At 36.6% G+C, this 23,534-nt stretch overlaps 1 long non-coding RNA gene across 1 annotated transcript in view; it reads left to right on the top strand.

Annotated features, from left to right (window-relative positions):
• Nucleotides 1–23,534, top strand: part of LOC134543348 (uncharacterized) — a 272,081-nt gene that overhangs the window by 87,362 nt on the left and 161,185 nt on the right. Inside the window, exon 2 of the long non-coding RNA XR_010076921.1 lies at nt 19,627–19,703. This is a non-coding gene — a long non-coding RNA (uncharacterized LOC134543348). The remainder of the gene's footprint in view (nt 1–19,626; nt 19,704–23,534) is intronic.

Raw genomic sequence — 23,534 nt, 5'->3', positions numbered from 1 at the left:
GGGTGCTACAATTTCCGAGCGTTACAAAAATTCCGATCGCACGAGGGGAAAAATATTTAGGTACTTGGTGGGGGAACCGGAAAAGGAGATGAGTGGGAACAACCTGCCAAAAGAGGAGCCAACAAGTGCCAGTGAATGAACACGAGAGTACAGGATGCGGAAAAAGGCAATTTTTTTTTTCATTTCAGATCTTTACCCCAGTCATATAATTACCTCTTGTTCAATAAAATATATTAATAATCTATCTATATCTAATAAGCAAAAATTTTCACTTGTCACGCGAGGAATTCAAGCGCACGCGCATACACGCACACATATACATCGTATATAGTGTTGTATGCTACTAGAAAGAAAGTCAAAGTTTATTGTTAAAAGATTATGGTCAAGTTTATGGTTAAAAGTGTATTTTGCCCAAAGGTGGACATAGTGTCCTATGCCTCCGAGTTACAGATTTCTTCCGATGATGACAAGCATAAAAATAAAAAATAAAAAATTGAATGACACGCCATTTCGGGGCATTTGTACGTCATTGACAAATAAATTAAAAAAAAAAAAAGAAAAATTGTAGTTATGAACGAAATCTGAAAACAAGCTAAGATCAGCTTTTGTCGAAACGAAGCAGGTGACGCAAGTGCAATTCCGATGAAAATAACTTGATGTAAATAACTTGATTTAAAAGTGTTCTTTTCTTTCGTTGTGTGAAGTGTAAACATATGTAGGGCTATATAATGAAAATAACACCGTGGGGGTTAAAAAAAAAAAAAAAAAAAACATCTGCGTGTCTAAATGTTTTCGGAACCTTATCTTCGAATGTGGCCGTTGAAAACTTAAGCCAGGACACAAATAGAAGAAAACTTGCGTTACGTTTAATATCCTTGAGCAGTTTTGTAAGCAGGTGCTCTAAAATAGCGTTTGCCTGGACAGTTTGCATCTTTGCGTTCTTGCGTTCATTGCGTAGCTAGCAAACAAGCCTTGGCTCTCAGGGCTGCAGAGAAGCCCACACTCTCTTTCTCTACCTCTCGCGCAAACATTCTCCCCGTCTCTCTCTCTCTCTCTCTCTCTCTCTCTCGTACGAAGAGGTGTCTTGATCCGCTCTTCCTACCTACGACCACGCGCGCGGTCTGCGCCAGCAAAAGGTCCTCCCCTCCCCTCCACCCTTTAAGCCCAGCACCTCGGGGAATATAACACCTTCCAGATCAAACAAGACGACACCTCTACCAGACCGGGTCGTACACATGTTTTTTGCCGCCCGCAGCGATTTTTTTTCCTTTTCTTTTATCTTTTTGTTCCAGCGATGACCAACGTTATACGCTCTTCGAGGACGACGAGAGTACATTTTTTTTAAAACTAACCCAAGTACGGGACACACGTGAATGAATATTAAATCTCGTAAATTTTTTTTAGTGCCGAATTATTATGTTGGATAACCAATGAATTTGGGGCATGCATTTTATAAACGAAAACATTTCGAGACTAGCCGAGAGTAGTGGTGGGCAGTGAAATCCATACCTGTTACTTGTCACTGATTATCTAAATTTCAGAGGTATACCTGCGACCAGTTTCTACAGTCTGCAGTGAAATTCGGTGAAAGTGGCTACAACACTCAAACAGTGGGGGAAAAAAAAAAAAAAAAAAAAAAAAACATCGTTTACAGAATGAAAGCCTGCTTACCAATAGCAATGTTTGTTTACATCGTGAGATTCCCACTACATTTGTAGGCCCTGTGCCATGCTAATTTTGAACTCTGGAGCGCGGGAACAATACTGTCTGCTGAGCAACAGTACCGCATTGTAACGAATTAGTAGTAAGTGAATTATGTTAATTCCGTAGTATTCTGTAATTAATATGTTTTAATTTGGAGGACAGTAGAGTAAAATGAGTAAAAAAAATGGGTGCGTGTACTTATGTACGCGCGTGAGAAGTTATACTTATTTTGCATCTTTAAATATAGTTTTTAATTGAATGCAAATAATTAATTACAATAAAATAATAAAAGGGCTGGAAAAAGATAGTCAACACAGTCAATTAAGTTCAGTTTAAATTTGAACAGTTAAATAAATAAAATTTAGAGAATAAAAATTTATATGACATAATTTGTACTAAATATTATAAGATTCTTAATTTTAAATATTTATTATTGATTATTTAATATTTTAAAAGAAAATAAATAAATTTAATAATAAATTCAAAAATTTATTTTCAGTTTATTCATTTTTTAATATTTATTATTTTCTTAATTTAATATTCACTTTTAATTTCTATCAAAAAGTTTTCATTAAATTTGTTCATATATTTTATAAATATTTATTATTTATTCATTTTAAAAATCAATATTAAAAATTAATATTTTAATTTGATGTTTGATTTTAATTTTTTTTCACAAATTTTTTATTTTATGTTTTATTAAATTATTTTGTAAATATTAAATAACCAATGATAAATGTTTAACATTAATAATTTAATAATATTTAGTATTAATTATATTAAAAATAATATTTTAATTTATATCAATAAATAATACATACGAATAATTAACCTCAATTATATTGGAGCACTTGAAAAAGTATACAAGCACAATTTTTTTACTAATATTTACGAATAGTAAATAATATTAATCAAAATATTCATTTTAAATCACTACTGAATATAATTTATTATCACATATATAATTCGCACTTGTATGAAACTAAAACACGTGTTGTGAATGTAGAAACTAGAAACATGTGGATAAATATTATAAATATGAAAAGAGTTATCAGAGGCGACGAGCGTGCCAACATGCGCGACTAATAGATGTTCTATTTCTATTTTGTTGGTAGCTTAATAAGTGGTTTAGCGGGCAGCTTCAACCTGTTAATTTTGTGTTTCAGTGATGCGCGCGCATCTTAAAATTTCACTCTCATCATTTTTTCATAACGCGCCTAAAGAAGTATAACTTCAAAAAAAAAAAAAAAGAAGTGTTAAGATTATAAGTCCTAGTTGGGAGTTTTTTTTTTAAGCCCAAGATCCTGACCAAGAAAATCTTTCGGTTTGCAATATATGGAAGCACAAGCTGTCATTCAAAACAACCATTTCATTTCACCATTAATCGGTGCGTAGAAGCAGTTACGATGGGCTAGAATGTAAATGCGTTTAACTTTTTGCTGCTTCAGTATTGGACCACAATTTACCTGATGGACTCTGAAACCAACGAACAACCCTCAACGAAAGAAGTATTTGATCACAAGCATCTTAGATAACAGGTCTCACAAGTCATTACCCAATGATCATGGGGCATTTGCCCGAGTATGAATTTTTCCAGTCCCTACGGATAGCAGCTTTGGGAAGCTCATTTTGGACCATAAGTTGTAATATTGATTTTTTACATTTTTTTTTCGTAACTAACCTACAGTTGAATTTTCTTGTAATAATTCTGCCCCAACCTGTATTCGTTAGTAATTATTTTGTTAATTTAATAAGAATGTTAACGATGTCAAAGTTTGAATATTCCTAGCAGCACCTGTCAAAATAAAGTGGCACCTTGTTAGAAAGAGAGTATGCGTAGATTCCCCCGCTAGGGTCATTGATTGGAGTGGTTGGAGGAAGTGAGTGGGGGAGGAAGCGAATGGGGGAGGAAGATTGTCTGGGAGAGATCTGGCTAACAGCGTCCCTCCGCGGCCAACACTTTCTCGCGGCAATCCTTCACGCGATCCAGCGCGGGCAAGTCGCCGGCACGCAATGCAGGACGCCGGTAATGACTTCACCACACTGTCAAAAATCACAGTCAATTCACGGACTTCTCGTCGAGGATGCTCCTCCTGAAATCGACGGTTTCTTTTGTTGGTTTCAAATAACTGGATATTCGTGGAAACAACGTCGTATTCAGACTTGCGAGTTCCGCGCAGTGTTGTAAACAATGTAAAAAAAAAGACACGTGTAAGAAGGAAAAGTATTTCGCTATTTTTCCTGTGTTTTTGAAAGGTTTTTTTCCTCCTCCTTTAATGTTAGATACCTTAGCTCTCGGTGTACGGAATTTGGTGGGAGTAATTTCGTGAATGGAACGGATGTCAAGGAACGGAAATGTGTAACAACCAATAGCTGTGGCGATTGGCTCGAACCGAAGTTTACAAACACAAAGGGAACTTAATAGAATGAACTGTTTAATGAATTTTAACGATATGGGCAGCATTTTAGTAAAATTCCTTTTTGAAAGTCAGGCCGAAAGCCGGTGTTTGATATTTTTTTTGAGTTTCATTATATAGTTTAACCTTTCGTTCTGCAAATCGAAAGATTCGATAGTAGACGTAGCTGCCGTGGCAGCGAATTCTAGCGGCGGGTGCCTAAACTACGCGTAATTCGCGTCAAGAAATGTAGTTGAAAACAATTTACGTACATTTATCACGCTCGGCATTATTTTGAAGAATAAATAATACATAAATTTCATGTCCAAGTTTCATATTATAAAGTTTATTTGTAACATGAAAACGCATGAATTTGCTCGTTACCAATTTTAGATGTTTACAAATCACTTGCGAGTAATGAAAGACTTGCTCACATATTTTTATAACAATTTAGTTCGTCTTTAGGCAATCGGTGCATCGCTCTAAAGGCATATTTACAACCTTCACTTAGGTTACGCATACGGACCTTCATGCGAAGATTTCTCAGGAACGTCCGTGCGAAGAAAAGCACGCTAACCGAAATCCGTTGTGTTTGAAATACCACATGAATGTATGAGTTAAAAAGGTTCTATATAAATGTTCCTCCTGAGCAGCATATAATAGTGCGTCCGGTGGCAGGGTTTAAGGTGCGGTGTCGGTGGTGTAGGCCGCCATCTTGGATTGTGACATCACGGTGGCAATCTTGGATGACCTTGACAGAGAACTTTGACCTTGACCTTTAACTTAAAAATTTGTCACAAATTGCCAAAAATGACTCAATATTTATCAATATTTGTCACAAAATTCGCCAAAATCCGCAAAAATTTCGTTTTAAGGGAAACTTTTCCGTTTTAGTCATCATAAATGCCAGTGGTTTGAATAGTCCGCAAAGCTGCTTAAAATCCGCATTTATAAGCCGCCGAAGTAATGATATCAACCATTAGGATGATATGACCGACATTTTGAATTGATATGTAATCATTTCATTTTTCGTTGTGACCGCCATCTTTAAAATCCGTATTTTTTATGCTAGAAAATCGGGAAAAATTTTAAAATTATTAAAAAAATTCAAGATGATGACCGTAACGAAAAGTGCAACTGTGACGTCATCTTAGATGGCGGTTGGCTCTAGCTCCACAGCCAGAAACCAGTTTCAGGACCTACCAATATATACTACTAACATCTCATCATAAAATGATAGGGTCGCCGCTACAATTCTCATATAGGCGCGTTACCGACAGGAAGACTGCGTGCCAGTTATATGCCTGGCGCGTAGAGGCGTGTGCTGCGCGAGCAAGTGTCGGCCTTATCGCCCCCTAGCTTTTAGGCCGGTGTTCCAAAACACAAAAATAAGGGTTTAGGTGTTGAATATGCTACACCTGTGTTCTAACCGTATTGCTAGTGCACAAAAACAGCTCCCAAACAGACAGGACACAGCCAACCCCTTATTTTTAGGAAATTGATTTTGGGTGTCCTATCCGTTGCCGATCTGTTGACCAAACCTCCGCGCATGCATGATGATTTGTGACCATTCCTGGAATACAGTTAGTACACTTCAATGGTGATAACAAGAAATAATCGTAACATTGAAAGTATGGTGCTTCTTTCTGTAGTATTTTTGCCGTAAATACTGTATCCTTGGTTGCCAAACGTCCGCTGGAAGGCGTTGAAACCAGTTTCTAGCCTCGCGCAGGGCTCCACCGTTTATATAAACGGATGCCAGATTTTTTTTCCTTACCTAGGATTCTGTTTGGACACGTTCTGGAATACGGCCCGCGAGTTAGGTTACGGTTGTATCCCGACAAGGCAAGTGCTTATTCGCCACCTCACCCCGAGCGTCTTGGAATACCGACCTTAAGAGCTCGTGCGTCCGACCAGGCAGCCATCTTCCTCTGCCCATCTCTCCCGGCGTGACCTTGTTGCACGCGGCTTTGGGCGGAAGCAACGTGGCTTCCGCTGCGCTGGCTTGGCTCGAGAGGGTGTGGGAAAGGGGGCAGGGGTAGCTGCAGGAAAGAGAAAAGGGGGAACTTCCTTTCAGCGCATTGCAGCTTTATCAGAACTTCTTGAATTCTTAGGCCAGTCAACAAGAGTCAAAGTAAGCACTTTTTAACAGCAGACCTGAAAACTTGATATAAGGGTAATTCGAGGACGCGGAATCCAATGATGCTAATTTTGTTTGAAATCGGACCTGAAGTATTTGGAGAAAAGGGCAAAAAATTGTTTTGACGCAGTTTTTCTCAGAATCAAGGCGTTTAAGCGAAAAACGTTTCAAACAAAAGTTGTGGAGAATTAAAACATACATGAAAAATGTTTTCAGGTCCATCTTTTTATTTGCAAACATGAGCGAGAAATATTGGAGAGAAAAAAGTAAAGCGTAATTATAAAAGTGGGGCTAGTGTGCATGCGAGCGTACGTGTGAACTAAACACAAACAAAGGGTCTTCGGCTATTCTCGGGCATCTCCGTTATGACTAGAGAGTGCAAGTGAGAGGAAACTGTTTGTTCTCACTTTCTACTTATAACACGTTAGCAGGGCGACGGAAGACTATGTAACATATCGGAAGACTAATCTAATGACAAAAAAATTAGAATCATTGGATTCCGCGTCCTCGAATTACCCTTATAACATGTTTTCAGGTCTGCTGGTAAAAAGTGCTTACTTTGCCTCTTGTTGACTGGTCTATCTTGCTAAATTGATTTATTTTCGTCACTAAGATGTTGACGAAAACGCTCGTGTCCGCAAACAATCAGATGGAGTACCCGTGTGGTACAGACTACGCCATTTTATTTTCAATAGTTTCAATTTTTGAAGCCATTCATAGAAACAATTTTTTTTGGATATGCGTGCATTGTTTTCATCTTTCCAAACTCTATACAGTGTTACAATCTGATATTTACCAACAGGATTTGTTACTGCCAAGAGGAAACGAACCTTTACTATAAATAGCGTGAAAGCTTGTTTCTGTGTCGTGTCGAGTCATTATGTAGGTTATGACATAATGTAACAGCTTATCGTCTGTCTGAGTTTGAAAGCCAAACTCGATAGATATTTCGTGTTTCAATTTTTGGAAATGTCTACCAATAATAAGTTAAAAGTAACCATATATTGGCTACCAAGCAGAACAGAAAACAATCGTGCGACGTTTACGGCACAACTAATTTTTTTTTAAAAAATGTAAATGTACAAATTTACGAACATCTGTACTTTTACGTGAATATTTCTGTTAAATTTACAAAAAAAAAAAAATTGTAGTGCAAGCATGAGACAGACTGTAGTTGGTTCCTGATTGCTAGGAAATGGAAAGATTCGCGGTTTCAATGACCTCTAGGATGGCGTCAACGATACTCTATGTACTCGGGAAAATCACACCAGTTCACTGGCTACTGGCTTATTGAGACGTGTTATCAGGGAGGCTTGTGATTTGGTGCTTCTTTCGTTTGAGGGTTACTCATTGGATCAGAGTAACTTCAGGTAAAATGCTGTCCTACACTGCAGCAGCAAAAAATGTTTAAACGCGTTTGGGTTCCACACTAACTGCTAAACGTAATCGCGAGTTTTTTTGACGTGACAACATCTAATAAATCGATGAACGCCGGCTGCACGCACAAAAAAGAGTCCCGTTACGCACATTGTCCCGTTACGCACATTGCCCCGTTACGCACATTGTCCCGTTACGCACATTGTCCCGTTACGCTGTGTCCCATTACGCACATAGTCCCGTTACGCTGTGTTCCGTTACGCTCATTGTACGCTTGCGCCGCATCTATCTCTCTTCCACTCGATTGGAACAACCATCGATTTGACTTTTTCGAGGCACATTAAACTTGAAACACTCTCATTCGTTTCCTACTTTTCCTATCATCGTCCTTTCCTTAACAGAATAACACAGATTGGAAGAAGTTAAATACCAAACATGTATAAAAGTTATAGTTAAAATAATCTCTTCGTTAAAGTAATAAACTTATTTGAATTAATGAGTGCAAATAAAAGTAAATTTATCAATTAAATTGTAGATTTCATTTCACTCCTTCTTTGTATCCATACAAAATAGTGATAATTCAATAAAAATTATTCAATTTTATTCATAAAATTATGCAATTATTATTTCATCAATGTTTTGTTATGACGTTGTCACGTTAAACTATCGTCCGTAAACCGACTTTACAGACAACCAATTTTTTTTTTCCGCGGGTCTCTTCTGATTGCGCAACTGCGTCTGGCAACAAGGCACTGTCGCTCCCGCGTGGAACGCGGAAACGTCACCACAGCGCAGCGGCGCGGGCGGGAAGCCTCGGCGGAACTCAAAAGAGGACGTCCGTTCGCGCAGGAAGGGGGGGGGGGGGTCGGGGGGTGAAAGCGAGACGCGCAGTCCGCGGCGCGCGATAGCATCTGTGTCGTGACCGCTGGTCACTGGCGGCTCTAGACTCTGAGGGCCCTGGCCCTTTCACTTTTCCAGGGTCCTAATACTATGGAGAAGGACCTTACCTGTCGGCCAGTAAAAGGGGGCTGGGGGGTAGTGAGGACATGGTGAAATGTCGGGAATTTAAAATAAAAAAAAATAAACTTTTGGAAAAAAAAAAAAAACATTTTTTTTTCAAGCCAACTTGGAACTTAAAAAGCGTCCATTATTTTTTCTAATGTAGCGTAAGCATTTTTGATCTTTCAAGAAAAAAAATATTCTCAGGTTAGTTTTATTTTAATGCCGAACATAAAATGCTGGTGAAATCGCATCATTATACGAGGCAAGAAAATGTTTCAAGGTTTTTTCTTACACGAAATCATAAAAAATTCGACACTTTAATTTAGATGCTAGTAAAATTAAAAAAATTTCCTTCTCCAATTAACGTCCTTATTGTTCACAACAAAAAATAAAACTCCTTGACAAATAACGCCATGGAAAGAGAATGTGCCTAGTCCTGTGGCCGTTCCTGACCGTTGTCGAAGTCATTCCGTTGTATTATGATTTTTCAATAGTTTCATGTATTTTTGACGGACAGATATCCCAGAGTAGGTGCTGCTTAGAGTTAAAATACTGCAGCATCGTTTGTGCTTCATGATTGGTCGAGTTTATTTCAGGAACATGTCCACTGTTAGCACACCATTCATAGTAATTCAGCGTGGAAGCAAACGCTTTCTGAATGGCCCGGCCAAATAAGGCAATGTCTTACAGACGGCCGCCAATCACGAGGAAGAAACAGCTAGCGCGGGCATATCACATTTCAATCTAATGGGCTGTCAGGTTTTTTTTTTTTTTGAAAAATGTCTGCCCCTGCTTTTATGTTATTTATTTTACACGCTTTTACTCAAAAACACGGAACCTGTTCATTCTCGGGGGGATCATTACATTAGTTAGATAATTTTTGTGACGAAAAATACTAGAATAAAAAATTTATAATTAAAAAATTAATGAAGTGGTACAATAACATTAAAAATATTTAACAATATAAAAAAAAATTAATACATGTTAACTCACCCATACCTAAGGTTTGAAGAGACACTCAATATACTATTTTGCTTTGATGTTTAGCTTTGAACAGCCTTTGAGCAACAGTTACACGAGTTTATGTGTGAATCAGTTCTTCATTGTTTATTATTTTTTAATGTGAATACAGTTAAAAAAAAGTATTTTCGAAGATAATCAACATTCTATAACATCATCAAGATATTATAGGGAATGTTGTGAAAAAAGATAGTCGATTGCTGAGTGCAATGAAATTTCTAATTTTGAACGCAGTTAACTAATATTGAGAACTCTTTTCACTTGCTCTTATGTAAAAAAAATAACAAAGTAAACTGCTTCTTTAACAGTATAAAAACTTGTTTTTGATAATGACATATTAGATAATCTACTATCTGAAACCCCATGCACGTTATTTATAACAACCGGTCTAACAGCGAAACACCTGTATAGTAACATCTTAAGTTTTCGTGATGCGTTTGTTTGTGTTTATATTTGTTTGAAAGGGTTTTAGTTTGCACAGTTAGGCATAGGGCCATAGGAGTATTACTTACTATATTTTGGTTGCTCCGGCGGCAGAATCGAGGTTGTGGAGCGGTGGAGTTAGTCCGCCATCTTGGATTGTAACGTCACAGCGGTCATAATGGATGACATTGACCGTGACCTTTGACATTGACCTCCGAATTTCGCCAAAATTGCCAAAATTTCCAGTTTTTAGAAAAAAAAAATCCGCCAAAAATTCTCAAACAACGTACAAATTCGTTTTTAAAGATAAGGTTTCAGGCTCAGCAGCTGACTGGCGGTTGGTATATGAAGAATTTAAGCCACTTTGGGGTCATTTAGTTATTTTAAAGGCAAAATATCTTAGAGGAGTTTAGAATTTAAAATGGTTATATGGTAAATTTTCTCTCAAAAATTAATTTGAACATTTTTTTTTTTTTAATTTTTTGGGCGCAAAGTTTTCTTAAACACTAGACATCTGGGTTAATTTTGGGTTAAAGTTTTGCGAAATGTTGGCGAATTTTGGACAAATTGTGAAGGTCAAGGGCATAGGTGACTGTCAAGGTAATCCAAGATGGCCGCCGTGACGTTACAATCATGGCCCCGGACCCAGGATAGGAGACGCCAACCCCCCCCCCCCCTCAAAAAAAAAATTACAGTCACGTGCTACATTATGATCGCATGGTTATTTCTTACCTACACTCTTTTTAGAACGTTATTTAACCTGAAAACACAGGGTATAATTATGGTAACTATTTTATAAGTCCAAACTAAGCTTTATTTATAAAATGATTTTACAGCGAGTATGTATATTTATTTCACAAACTGAGATAAAAATAAACGGGTCTGGGCCCGGGCCCTGGACACAGGGGTCCACCCAGCCCCGCTCTTTTGGGGACCATGATTACAATCCAAGATGGCTGATCGGCTCCACAGCTCCACAACCTCGAACCTGCCACCGGAGGAACCAACATACACTACTCGTAAGACCTCCGAGATTACAGTGCCCCCCCCCCCCCCCAGAACCGCGAGAGTGAAGTGAGTCAGTGCTCAGGAACTCGAGTGGAGCCCACGACCTCCCTCGTCACGTGAGAGCAGGGATGCCAACTTGGGGTTTTCCCCCCAAATTTAGGGGGAACAAAGCCGTGATGGGTTTTTTTAGGGGGTAAATTTATTTAGAGGGATTTTTTTAGCGGGTACATTATTTAAGAAAATTTTTGAGGGCGTGAATTTAAAGTGTATATCTTGAAAACAAAGTGAAGAAAAAACAGCAACACAAGTGGCGAAAATAATTTTAGCTCTCAAATGGGTGTACAATTACAACTTTAGGGTTTTTTTTTTATTAGAAATCTAGGGGGATTTGAAGTTGATCCTAGGGGGAACACTCTGTAGGAGTTGGCATCACTGCGTGAGAGCGAGACGTGAGCGTACTCGCGCGGTTACGAATGCACCGCGTCGTTCAAAACGAACCGCCTTAATTGCAGCTCCGAGCTGTCTCGCTAGCTCGGGAGGTCCCGCAGATTGGTAAGCCACCGCCGTTACTTATCTCGCGTGCGGTGTATCAAGGGGAGTGCTACCTCGCGTGCCGTAAGAATACTAATTAGCGTCTGTTCCTCGCTCTGATAAGTGTGGGCTGGCGCTGGGGTAACTGTGCAGTCACGCTATACTGCTACATGCATACCCTTGCGCCCCGGGCATCTTTGGAATTCGGGTAAGGGGTTGGGTGGGGTGGGTACTTATTCCCTCATCAAGTGGTTGATTTTAAACCTGAGCCTGAGAAAAGATTTCGGCATACATTAGTCCCAGCGTTATCGTGGCTTTTGTTTCATTTCGTACGCTTTAGCTCGAAGCCATTATATAACAATATATATATATATAACAATATATATATATATATATATATATATATATATATCAACGTGCTTTGCTACCTGTATGAGTTTACAAACGATCGAAAATAAATTATGTCCATAAAAGAATATCCCAGTTTCAAGGGTACATTATGACAGTTTAATTTAGACTATTTTCAACAAAGCGCGCATCATATTGAAGGTAAACTAGCCTAGTTTTTCGTACAAATGTCCAATATGTGCACCTTTTTGTTATACGGCACACATCCAACCTAAAATATAATTCTTCCCGCACTTTGGTTAACACGTCCGGAGTATTGGAAGCGTTAGCCTATTTAATTCTGTGTCTCAGTTCTGGAAAAATTATTAGGTAGCGGCGAAACGTAGACACAATCTTCTATAAAGCCCCAAAGGAAGAAATTGCATGGCGTTATGTCAGGTGAACGTGGAGGCCAACAATACAAAGAGCTCAGTCGTCTCGACCATTTCGACCAATCCAATTAAATTATTAACTACTACTTTCGTCTGAAATAATTTTTTATACGACCAACCATTACTGCTAAGGGTAGAAGAACTAAGGTTGGAGAACAAATAAATCTTAACTCTCTTCGTAAGCATAGCATAGAGTTTGTTCGGATCTATTGTTAATCTTATAATTTTTATCTAAAACTTTTTTTCTGAAACAATTTTTGACTATAGACAAGCCATTGCTGCAAGGGGTTGAAAAAAAGAGGGGTGGAAATAAAATAACTCCCTTAGTAGGTACACTATCAAGTATGTTCAGATTGTTTGTAAATCTTATAATTTTTAACTAAAACTTTTGTCCGAAACAATTTTTGATAAGACGAACTATTGTTGTAGGGATTGAAAAAATAAAGAGCTAGAATTAAAATATATATATAAATTTCGTACGTTGTAAATCCGTTCTATTATATATTATAAAACCTTAAATTATTATCTACAAAATTCGTCTGAAATAATTTTTTATACGACCAACCATTACTGCAAGGGGTGGAATAAACAAGGGTTGAATGACAAAAAAAAATTCTTAACTTCCTTCGTAGGCACACTATCAAATTAATTCAAACTGTTCATAAATCTTATAATTTTTGTCTAAAAATGGTCTGAAACACTTTTGTTTAGACGAACCACTGCTGCAAGTGGTTAAAAAAATGAAGGGTAGAAAAAAATCATAACTCTTTTAGTAGGTACACTATCAAATACGTTCAAATTGTTTGTAATTCTTAAACTTTTTAATTAAAACCTTTTTTTCTAAAAAAAAAAATGATATCACAAACCATTACTGCAAGGGGTTGAAAACACCTGGGACTGAAGTAACAAAAGAAATAAAACTTCCCTACCATGTACTACATCGAATTAATGTTTATTTTTGTTTAACTTTTTACAGATTGTTGAAAATTTTTGTCTATAGTAAATTTTATATCACAAATGTGAAGGGTAGAAAGACTAAATGTCATTATCTTTTTTAATATATATACTATCAAATCCATTGTACTTTATTGTAAAACTCCTACACTTTATCTAAAACCTTTGGCTGAAACAATTTTTGATGAAAGGAACTCTTACCAAAAAAACAGGGGTTGAAATTAAAAAAAAATTTCTTAGTATAATATTCGTCAGAATTTATTAATAACCTTGTTAAAACTAACTTAAACTTTTGTCCAAAATTTTTTTTATTCGACCACGTATTAGTGCAACGGATGAAAAATAGTGTTTGAGGATCAAAAATAATTGCATAACTACCTTTGAGGGCATAATATAAAATGTGTTAAGTCATTCAATGCTGGATGCATTAAGTTAAAAATTATCAAAATATTTTTGCTGCTTGGAAAAAGTATATATTTTTTTTTTAATATTGGCGAAAATATATGTTATGTACCTACATTAAGTTCTGACAATGTTCCAGGAGTTTATAGAAGTTTCCAGTACATTTACAGAAGAAATATGTTCTTAGAAATATACCTAGGTACGCTTGCAGGCTGTGCCGAAAGGGATTTTTATCTATTTATTTATTTTATTGGCTTAATTTATGTGGCGAAGTTAAGGCGTGCCACCTTGTCTTCTACTTAACCACGTTAATGTGTTACAAATATCACACATAATTTTAATAAACAAACCTATAAAAATTAAAACATACTTTATAAAACATTTTCAACTAAATAAAAATTACTAGCTTCATATAAAATTATTATTAAAAAACATTAAATATGTTAGAGTTATTAACGTAGCTTATGATATATTAAAATATTAATTAAAAATATTTGACTAACACAATCTGGTAAAATAGAGGGCATTTTTAAATTGTTTGCGATAAAAAATTGTAATGCTTTTTTTTTTTCAAGGAAAGGTTTTCCGGGTGTTTTTTTATTTAATCAAATTGTTAATTTATTATTTTTGAATGTTCACGTTTGCAAGGATTAGTTACGGCTCCTGGCTTTAATTAATCCCAAGTGCGTGCCTGGTATCTCGCCCGCGGTCGCCACACAGTGCGCGCAAGTGTCAACAGGCGGCAGCACACGCCAGGGGCAGGTGTGCGCGGCCGTTAGCCGCGACGCGGTGGTCGAGTCCATCCCATTGCCGGGGGGGAGGGAGGTAGGTAGCAAGACCGTATCAGGGGGCGCAACTGAATAGACGGAACAAGGCCACTAAAAAATGGGAAGCCTTTTTTTCACAGACGAGAGAACCAAACGCCTGATCGTGCATCTTCGGTTTTTTTTTTTGTTCATTGTAAATAAATATGGCGGTGTTGATAAAAGGAAAGACCATAAACAAGGCAACGTTATTTATTTGTAATTTTTTTTTAGAGGAGTGTCCGTGAATGTTAATTTTGGACAACTCATGATAACTAATGGTCAATTGGGTTAGGTTAGCTACATTATAAATACTTTAAAACATTTTGGACGGTTGATTTTGTTAAGATAGCTACATTAAAGATACTGTGAAATCATGTAAACTGTTTCCTAGCGCTGGATAGCTACAAATTAAAAAGTTATTTGCTAAGCAACAATAAAATGATTTTACAGTATTTTTAATGTAGCTATACTTACCTAATATAACCAACCATCCACAATGTTTTAAAGTATTTATAATGTAGCTAACCTATGATGTGTATGTTAATGAATAATTTTAAGAATGACATATTATAAGTTAAACCCGCGCATTTGGAGAATAAATGCTCACGAATTCCCCCCCCCCCCCCAAATAAATACACCTGTTGTGGTACGGAAAAAAAAGCGAGCATGAACTTCGGGGAACTTCGGGTGTGGCTCTCTCGTCTGTGAAATGAAGGCTTCCCCTAAAAAATCTGTGTGGTTTGGAAATGCCAACATCAGAAAAATTAAGTTTTTAAATAGAAATAAAACATTGAAATTTCTTAAACAAAATAACTTAAATAAAAAAAGTTAGTTGAGAATTTATGGAATGGTGTATTAACGGAGTGGCATATTATTGAGATTAATGGCAACATATTATACTTTGGAATAACTTTTAACAAGGTTGAATTATCTTGGTAGCAATGAAATAAGCATGGTTGCTATGTGCACTTTTTTTTTTGCAATTGAAATTGAGGTTACGGTTTTCAACACTACTTTGCGGCTATGCAGTTTTTTTTTTAAGTTTTGAAACGAAATATAAAGCATATTAACACAGTGTTTTGGTTTTTATATATTAAAAATAGATAATCATAAACATTTATAGTAAATATTCCCAGCAAAAAAAAATCAAGGTTACGAATATTTACTTTCTAAACATTAACGACTTTTAGATTATTAGCTTGCCTATAAATACCGCACAGTTTGCTGATTTTCAAATAAAATACGAGCATTAGTTAAAGTATTGAGTTACGACTTTTTTTATCTTCCGTGCTTTGTGACAGGTACTGCACTAATTTACACGAGTTCAAGTACATAATAAACTCAAATGAACATATTAATATTTTATAAAAAAAATTAGATTAATTTCAGAATATTTGACGGGAGGGGGTTAAATGTTACATGAAGGATAACGTCTGAAGATGCTGATGCTACAAATGAGATTTATTTCATTAAATTGAAGATTCTATACTTCATGGCTTTTGAGCTGAGGCAACGTGTGTGCAAATGATTATGTGTCCGACTTTATGACTTGCCACGTTGCAGCGATTATCAAGGGCGATTACAGTTGCTAATTGCCCTTGAAGATGGCAGCAACAAGGCACGCCGAAACGTCGGGAACATCATCATCTGCCCGGACGTGGTCACAGCCCAAAAAACCAAGAAGTAGGCTGCACTGAAACTTTATTTTTGTAAATGGAACAGCAATATGTATTTAAAATTACAGATATTTGTTAAATTTGTACATTAACATGAAAACAACTGCATCACTACAAAATAATGTTCGCAGTAATATACCGAGTTCAGATCTTAACCTGAGCTATTATGCTTTGTGTTGTCCCAGTACCTCCAATAGTTAAAGTTATTTGTAAACCCTCCCCTGAATAGCTTTCCAGTATTAACTGCACACATAAAAAAAAACATTGTAAAAAAATAAAGGCAATGTGTTGAATACTCGATTATCTTTCTCATGGTTTGAAAAAAAATTATGCTTGAATGAACATCTATTGAAATATAAAATTATGCGCCAAATTACTTTAATAAATACGTAGTACATATTATCTACTATTTCATATATCAAGAAAATAACCATAGCCCAGTGTTTTACAAAGTTACAATATATTTCTTATAGAATTACCAACTGTTTCGTGGCAACTGGTTTCCAAAGGAATTTTTTGTTAATTTACATAATTAATTTTTGTTTAGAAGTGTACTTGAAAGAAACTCAATCAATCATGAAACAACACAATTAGGCTGTAAATTAGTTTCGCCAGAAATACATGCACCTAGCCAACTCATTTCCCAACATATCTGGTTCGTGTCTGACGACCTAGCTATCGACGACATTTTAAGCAGGAATGAAAGAAGAAAAAAAAAAAATCCACAGCTGACACCGCGTGCAAGGTTAGTAAAAAATTTCTTGCACGGCTACCAACCTTTCTCGTCCGCCGCCGGAGCTCGAGAAAAAAAACGAACGCGGGAGGATGTTCGTAGTTCATACCGAGCGGCGCTACGCCCAGCAGCTGTCGCCCTCCCCACCCCTCACCACCCCCCCCCCCCTCACCAACTGAGCCGGCGGGGAAACCAATATCGTCCTCCTACCCGTGGAGCGACAACCCTTCAGGAAAACAACCCCAGACGCAGCGCGCGCTGCCGTCTCACCGCTCTGGAAACACAGAGTAACGATGGAAATAGATCCCCGCGCAACATGCACTTGAAAAAAAAAAAATCCTCGACAGACCTTGGTAACAAGCAATTTCGTATGTTCTCATGTCGCAAAAAAAAAAAAAAAACAAAAAAAAAACTCACTTGTAATACGAATCTCGGACACAAAATTGAATGCACAATTCCTTAAAATAATGCTGACAGTGACAAATGTACGCAAAATTGTGTTTTCCAGCTACATTCCTGGCCGCGAAACACACGTAGTTTCCGCACCCGCCGTTGGAATTTTCTGCCGGAGCAGCCACGTCGACTATCAAATCATTCGATTTGCAGGGCAAAATTTTAAACGGTATAATAAAACGGCTCCGACAAAAACGAAAAAAAAAAAAAAATAAATAAAAATTGAAAAACATTACCAAACCCCAGCTTAAGACCTGATTTTCAACAAGGAATTTCATTAAAATACTGCCTTTATTTTAACAATTCACTAAAAAGTTAATACTAAAAAGTTTCCCTTTGTCTTTGTGAACTTTGTTTCGCACCATCTGCCACAGATGGCAGCACCTTGGTTACTTACTCATTTACGTTTCGCGCGACTTCCGTTCCATTCATGAAATTACGCCCACCAAATACCGCATACCGAGAATTAAGATGTTACACATAAAAAAAAAGGGGGACCCGCATTGAGCGAGATGACGTAGTATTAAGTCTCTGGACTCGCATTTCTGAGTCCCCTCGGTCGAATATTGATCCAGCTATTTGGGGAAATGTTTGCAGATAACTTTAACTATTGGAGGTACTGGGACAAGACAAAGCATAAATACTGCGGGTAAGAATCCGAACCCAGTATTATTTTTAACACTATTTTGCAGTGATGTAGTTGTTGCCTTGAAAATGTACAAATTTTTAAAATGTCTTTAATTTTACAGAATTATTTCAGTTCAATTCACCATTTTTTTACAGCATGAAAATATTTAAATCAATATTTAAAACTGCAAGGATCTTTAAAAAAAAATGTAAGAAACGTGCCGAGTCCTTGGACCCTTTCTCCTTCCCTCAATAGTCCGCTTGCGGTCAGACAGCGCAATTACAGAGACGTGGAGGCGTGCATTTGGCGTTCTCTGCGCCCCCTGTCGGCGAGACCTCTTCCAGCGAAGCGCTGGAGGGGAGGGGAAGGGGTTTGTTTGTACAGCCAATTACGAGCGGAACAACGCGCGCCCCCGTGCGTTTACCGATATTCGTTTTTGATTCCGCGGGCGCCGCGCAAGCGCAAAGTGGCGCACGGAAGGGGGGGGGGGGGTGAAACCTCCCTCACCCCCTTCCCATAACAACCCTTCCACCCCCCTTCCCACACCCCCCCCTTCCCCAGGCTGCCAAAAATCATTCCTATCTCTCAGCTATATGCACCACAACAAATCTTGATAATACCTGAGGACTCTTTTTCAAATCCAGTCTCTAATATATATATATATATATATATATATATATATATATATAATTTTCTGGTTTCCAAAATTTTTTTTTTCCCTTTATGTTTCTCTAACTACAATGAGTGTTTTCGTCTCTAATAACCCCACTGTTCAGGTCCCCACATGCCTGGGCACACACACGGTGTACAGAGCTTAGTGTTGTCTGCTTACAAAATTCATTTAAGATTGCACTGAGGGCGGTTGAGTATTTCTGCTTCCGTACTTCCTTTTCAAACTGTATTTTTAGAAGAGTAAAAATTTCTCTGAAGCACGTGTTTTTTTTAAGAGTAAATTTTTAGGCACGAAAAAAAAAACCTGTGAATTCCTCCATCTTCATTCATCCGTAATGTACTGTTATGGTTATGGTTACCAATCGAACCTCATGCTTGCCCAATGCACGACGAGAAGACTGCGCGCCAGTGCACATTGCCTCGCTCTTAGAGGCGACGCCGCGCTGGAAGCACCAGCGAATGTCGCACTTATCATCCCGCCTCAGTAACACAAATACAGCCTTGACCAGGCGGGGGCCACTTAAGTGAAGCTTTATTCGTTCACTTAGAAACAAATGGAATACTGAAAGCCAATGATTTCACATATCAGAATATATTTTTGTAGATAATCAAAACCACCTCAGCAATGGTAAATTTTCAATTGTTATCGATAAAAAAAATTGATATGACTTAAAAAGACTTGAAGGGGATATATAAATGTTGAAAGACATAAAAAAATCATTTGAGTACATTCAGACGTACCTAAAGTGAAGAGAGACCTCCAAGATTATAGCGGGTTGTGAAGCACGTTGATACTGACTAGATACTCGTGAATTAAAATAAGTTACGCAGAAAATTGTGGTCAAATCAATGCATACTTGAGAGTAAACACTCTCAAGGTTGGTGAACTCACTAATGACATGGCATTTTTTTCTTCTTGCAGTTGGTGGTAAGGCCTCACCGCAGTTTAACAACGTAGTTGTGGCAATTGCACCAGTACACGGCTCGATCAAGACTCCCGTAAGTAAATTAACTTTATTTATTTTTTAAGTGTGGTAATTTAACCTAAAAAAAGTTTAGGAATGTTATTTTTTTAAACTTTGGTGTATTTATTTTTAAAATAAATTTATACGGGAGAGTCGGGCAAAGTGATCACAGGGGCTGCGTGAGCTGAGAAGTGCTGCCATCACCCGGGTGTACTGCAACATTTAATGTTTTTACCAGATAAAGTTATTATTAATGTTTTATTTAATGTGTACTCTATGTCAGATATTTAATTTATTTAAAAACTGTAATTATTTTTTAATGCACATCTATGAGAATGTTACTCTATGGACTGAATTGGACGTTTGAAATTGAACAATTACCGAGACCCCTCTAAGGAGGTATTGACTTTAAAACGGTAAACGGTAAAGTTGACGCCGTTATTATGTAATGTAAATTATTATTTCAATATATATGTTGTGCTGTTACATGACTATCCCGTGCACAGAAAGTGTATTGTTTTTATTATAAATAACATTTTTTTAAATTATTATTATTTGTTTACATTTTCATGTCTATGCTCTATTGTTGTTTATTGGACGTATCTACGAGTGCTATGTACTCTATGGCGTAGCCCAAGTGACTTTGAGGCCTCAATTAGTAATACCCCTCTAGGGAACTAATGACTTAAACGGCAAATTGAACTTTTTGCACGTAATTTGTATAAGAGAATTTTCATTGTTGAAAAATCACGTTTTAAATTTGAGACATTTTAGTATTTTAAGATGTATTGTTGAATGTCTGTATTTTGTTTTGATGTGTTAATTAAGTCAACGATATTTGTGTCTCGGCCAATGAGATGCCATGTTGCTTAAGATAAGCGTCATTAATTAAGTTAAGAAGAAGTTTAGAATGTCTACGGCGTTAGCTAGACAGCCTGGGTTTCAATCCCCTTAAAAATCTGATAATTCTACGAGCTAAATAGATCATCCAGTTGAAGAGATGTTTTTAATCGCCGTTTAAACATAATTCTATGTAAATTATATAGGGCACATCCTATATGATGTGTTATTAGGTGTGAAATTAACGTGAGTAAAATTGACTCAATGTTACCTTGAAAAGACCGTTTCCCTGCATTAAAACGTAATTTGATCCTGCAAACACGTATATAAACATTTGTGTAGAACTCAGTAAAACCCTGCAGAGACAAACAGTTTTAAACCAATTACTATTCTGATTTACACGTTCTTAGTTCTAACCCAGAGGTGAAATGAGACGGAGTTCTCATGATGTTCTACCACACCTACACACTGAATTCAGCCGAGGTAAACTATTTTAAATTTAAATGACAACGATAATAAACTATATTTTAACACGCTAACTTCGATCTAGAGTGAGAGCAACGGACATAATTAATTCGAATTTATGAACTTTTGTTGTATTTTATCATGTGTGCAACATATCTCCTGTTTATTTGAAAACATAAGAGTATACCACTGGTCAAGCCAATAATTATATATATTCGTCTGATTAAAGATTATTTGTTTAGTTCTATTTTATTCTATTATTACTTCACAGTGTATATGTTTTTGTTTAACGACCCTAAATTATATATTTCCACTCTTGTACCAATCCTAGATCTGAAGTTTTATATTATTTATTTTTTTCTCTTATGTATTACACTACACTTATCCTATCTTGATAACGAAGTTAAGTTTTACATAAGAGTGGCGACCAGAATCTATTCAAAAGAATCAAAGAGTCTCCACTCAACAGAGTGGCTATAGTAAAGAGTAAATACTCAGAGTGTTCACCAACATGGTTTATTATTGCCTACAAGTAAAACCAATACATTATACACTCAACTAGTAAGAGTAGTAACTATTCAGAGTTTATTATAATTCAATGTATTTAAAATTTATGAGAAATTTTGTGTTCCGCGCTATTGTAGCGCGCGGATTTCCTTAATTTAATAGTAATTAATGTAACAGTTTTTGGTAATCGGCCAATCACGGACCGTTATTTGAAAATAAGTCTAGCATTGTTAACTGGCTTAATTTGAGAAGGTTTAAAAAAGAATTTAATGGCCGGCTTAAGCTAGAACTTCTTCGTGACGTCGATGAAATTAATCCTACGAAATAGCTGGAAAGTAGTAGGCATCCTGGACTAAGGATGGTAATTATGTATTATTAGGGTGTAAACTAGCATAATTAGGCACTATCTACAAAGATAAAGGCCCTAGGAGTGATAAATACGTGAGTAAAAGAATTTTAAGAGTCTGTCACTCCAATTCAATGCTAATCGACACGTACCTCCAATACAATCGTCACATCGCGGCCTAATGAAATATAAACATTGAGATTCTAATGTAAACAATATTGTCTACGAGAAATTGACTTTTTTTGTTTGATATAATTTATTTTATTTTTACACACATTTAACTTAACTCAGAGGTCTGATGAACGAGAGACTCTGAGCTCTACCGACCTAATAGGGTATTTGACAGGTTTTAGGTAAATGTCTAAAATTGTTCATTATGACATAATACCTAAGCAATTTGACTAATTCTTTGTGAAGTTATCTATTTTCTATGAAAATCACCATCAAAGTTTAAATGAATAAAAAAGCCGCCAAAACGGCGAGACGCCATGTTTGCAGGTCACCTGATGCCATGACGTCACATGCTTGTAAACAAACTGTCAGCTTTCACGTCGCAATGCGACTAGTGAGAACTTTGATATTCTTACTGTTATGTGAAATGGCTTACAAATTGTGCGTAGTGCCACAATGCACTAACACGTCCGTTAAAACACCGGAGAAAATATTTGTGAGCATTCCGAAGAACTGTAAGATCGTACAAAAGTGGTTAATGCTCGCTCGCAGAGACCCGAAAGATATAGCAGCAAGTACTAATGCTTTCATGTGTTCCGTATCACGTATCAAGGTTTATCCCTTCTCCTAATGGCATGATCCTATAATTATTGATCCTGTGGTAAATGATGCTAGCTGTTTAAATTTAGTACGTGGAAATATACTGCATAAAACAAAAACTTGTGATCTACCAATGAATTATGATCTTGATTTGAATAAAAAGTGAAATATATCGTGCATTCAACTTACGACCATTAGTAATTATTTTACCACAAATTTTGATTATATCCAGGATATTTCGACGAACTAAAACAGAAAAATTATGTACCACAGTAACAAAAATGTACAGGTTCATGCCATCCATAGCAAGAGACCAATTTGGATACGCGATACGGAACTCTTACCTATAAAGTAATGTTGACATAACTGTGGTTCACAAAACGATAATTTGGTGAATAATTTTATATCTATATACATTGAAATACATACTTCATTTCATTTTTATTCGCTTTAAATTAGTTCTAACGGGAGCCCTACTTTTGTTATTGAATGGTCAAACCAATCAATCTGTCAACATTATATAAAATGTTTACAATAATAAAATGTTTTTAGGCTTTTCTAATTTACTTAATTATTTAAAAGTATATTTTAATCATTTATAATAACATTTACAACGCTACTTTCACGTTCTTTAATTCTGCAGCATAAAAATCGGGATTGTTTTTAAAAAATAGTCCGACCATTATTGCGTCTATTCTCGGGAGGTTTCCACTGTCAGCTTTAATGAAGTTGGTCTCCATCATATTTTTTTCTAATAATTACAATAATTTCTTACTTTTAGTCAGCATTAGATAAGAATACTAGTTAATATGACGAAAAAAATCTTGAAGAAAACACCGATGCACCGTACAAAACTTCGACTGGCATTTACTGTTTACAAGTAGGTGACGTCACGCCAGATTCAGCCAATCCCGTGCGTTTTCAATCACGTGGTCA

Source organism: Bacillus rossius (genome assembly GCF_032445375.1).
Source record: "Bacillus rossius redtenbacheri isolate Brsri chromosome 9 unlocalized genomic scaffold, Brsri_v3 Brsri_v3_scf9_2, whole genome shotgun sequence".
In the NCBI taxonomy this organism is placed as follows: domain Eukaryota; kingdom Metazoa; phylum Arthropoda; class Insecta; order Phasmatodea; family Bacillidae; genus Bacillus; species Bacillus rossius.
The sequence above is the reverse complement of the archived record's forward strand: the minus strand, read 5'-3'. Positions and strand labels throughout refer to the sequence as shown.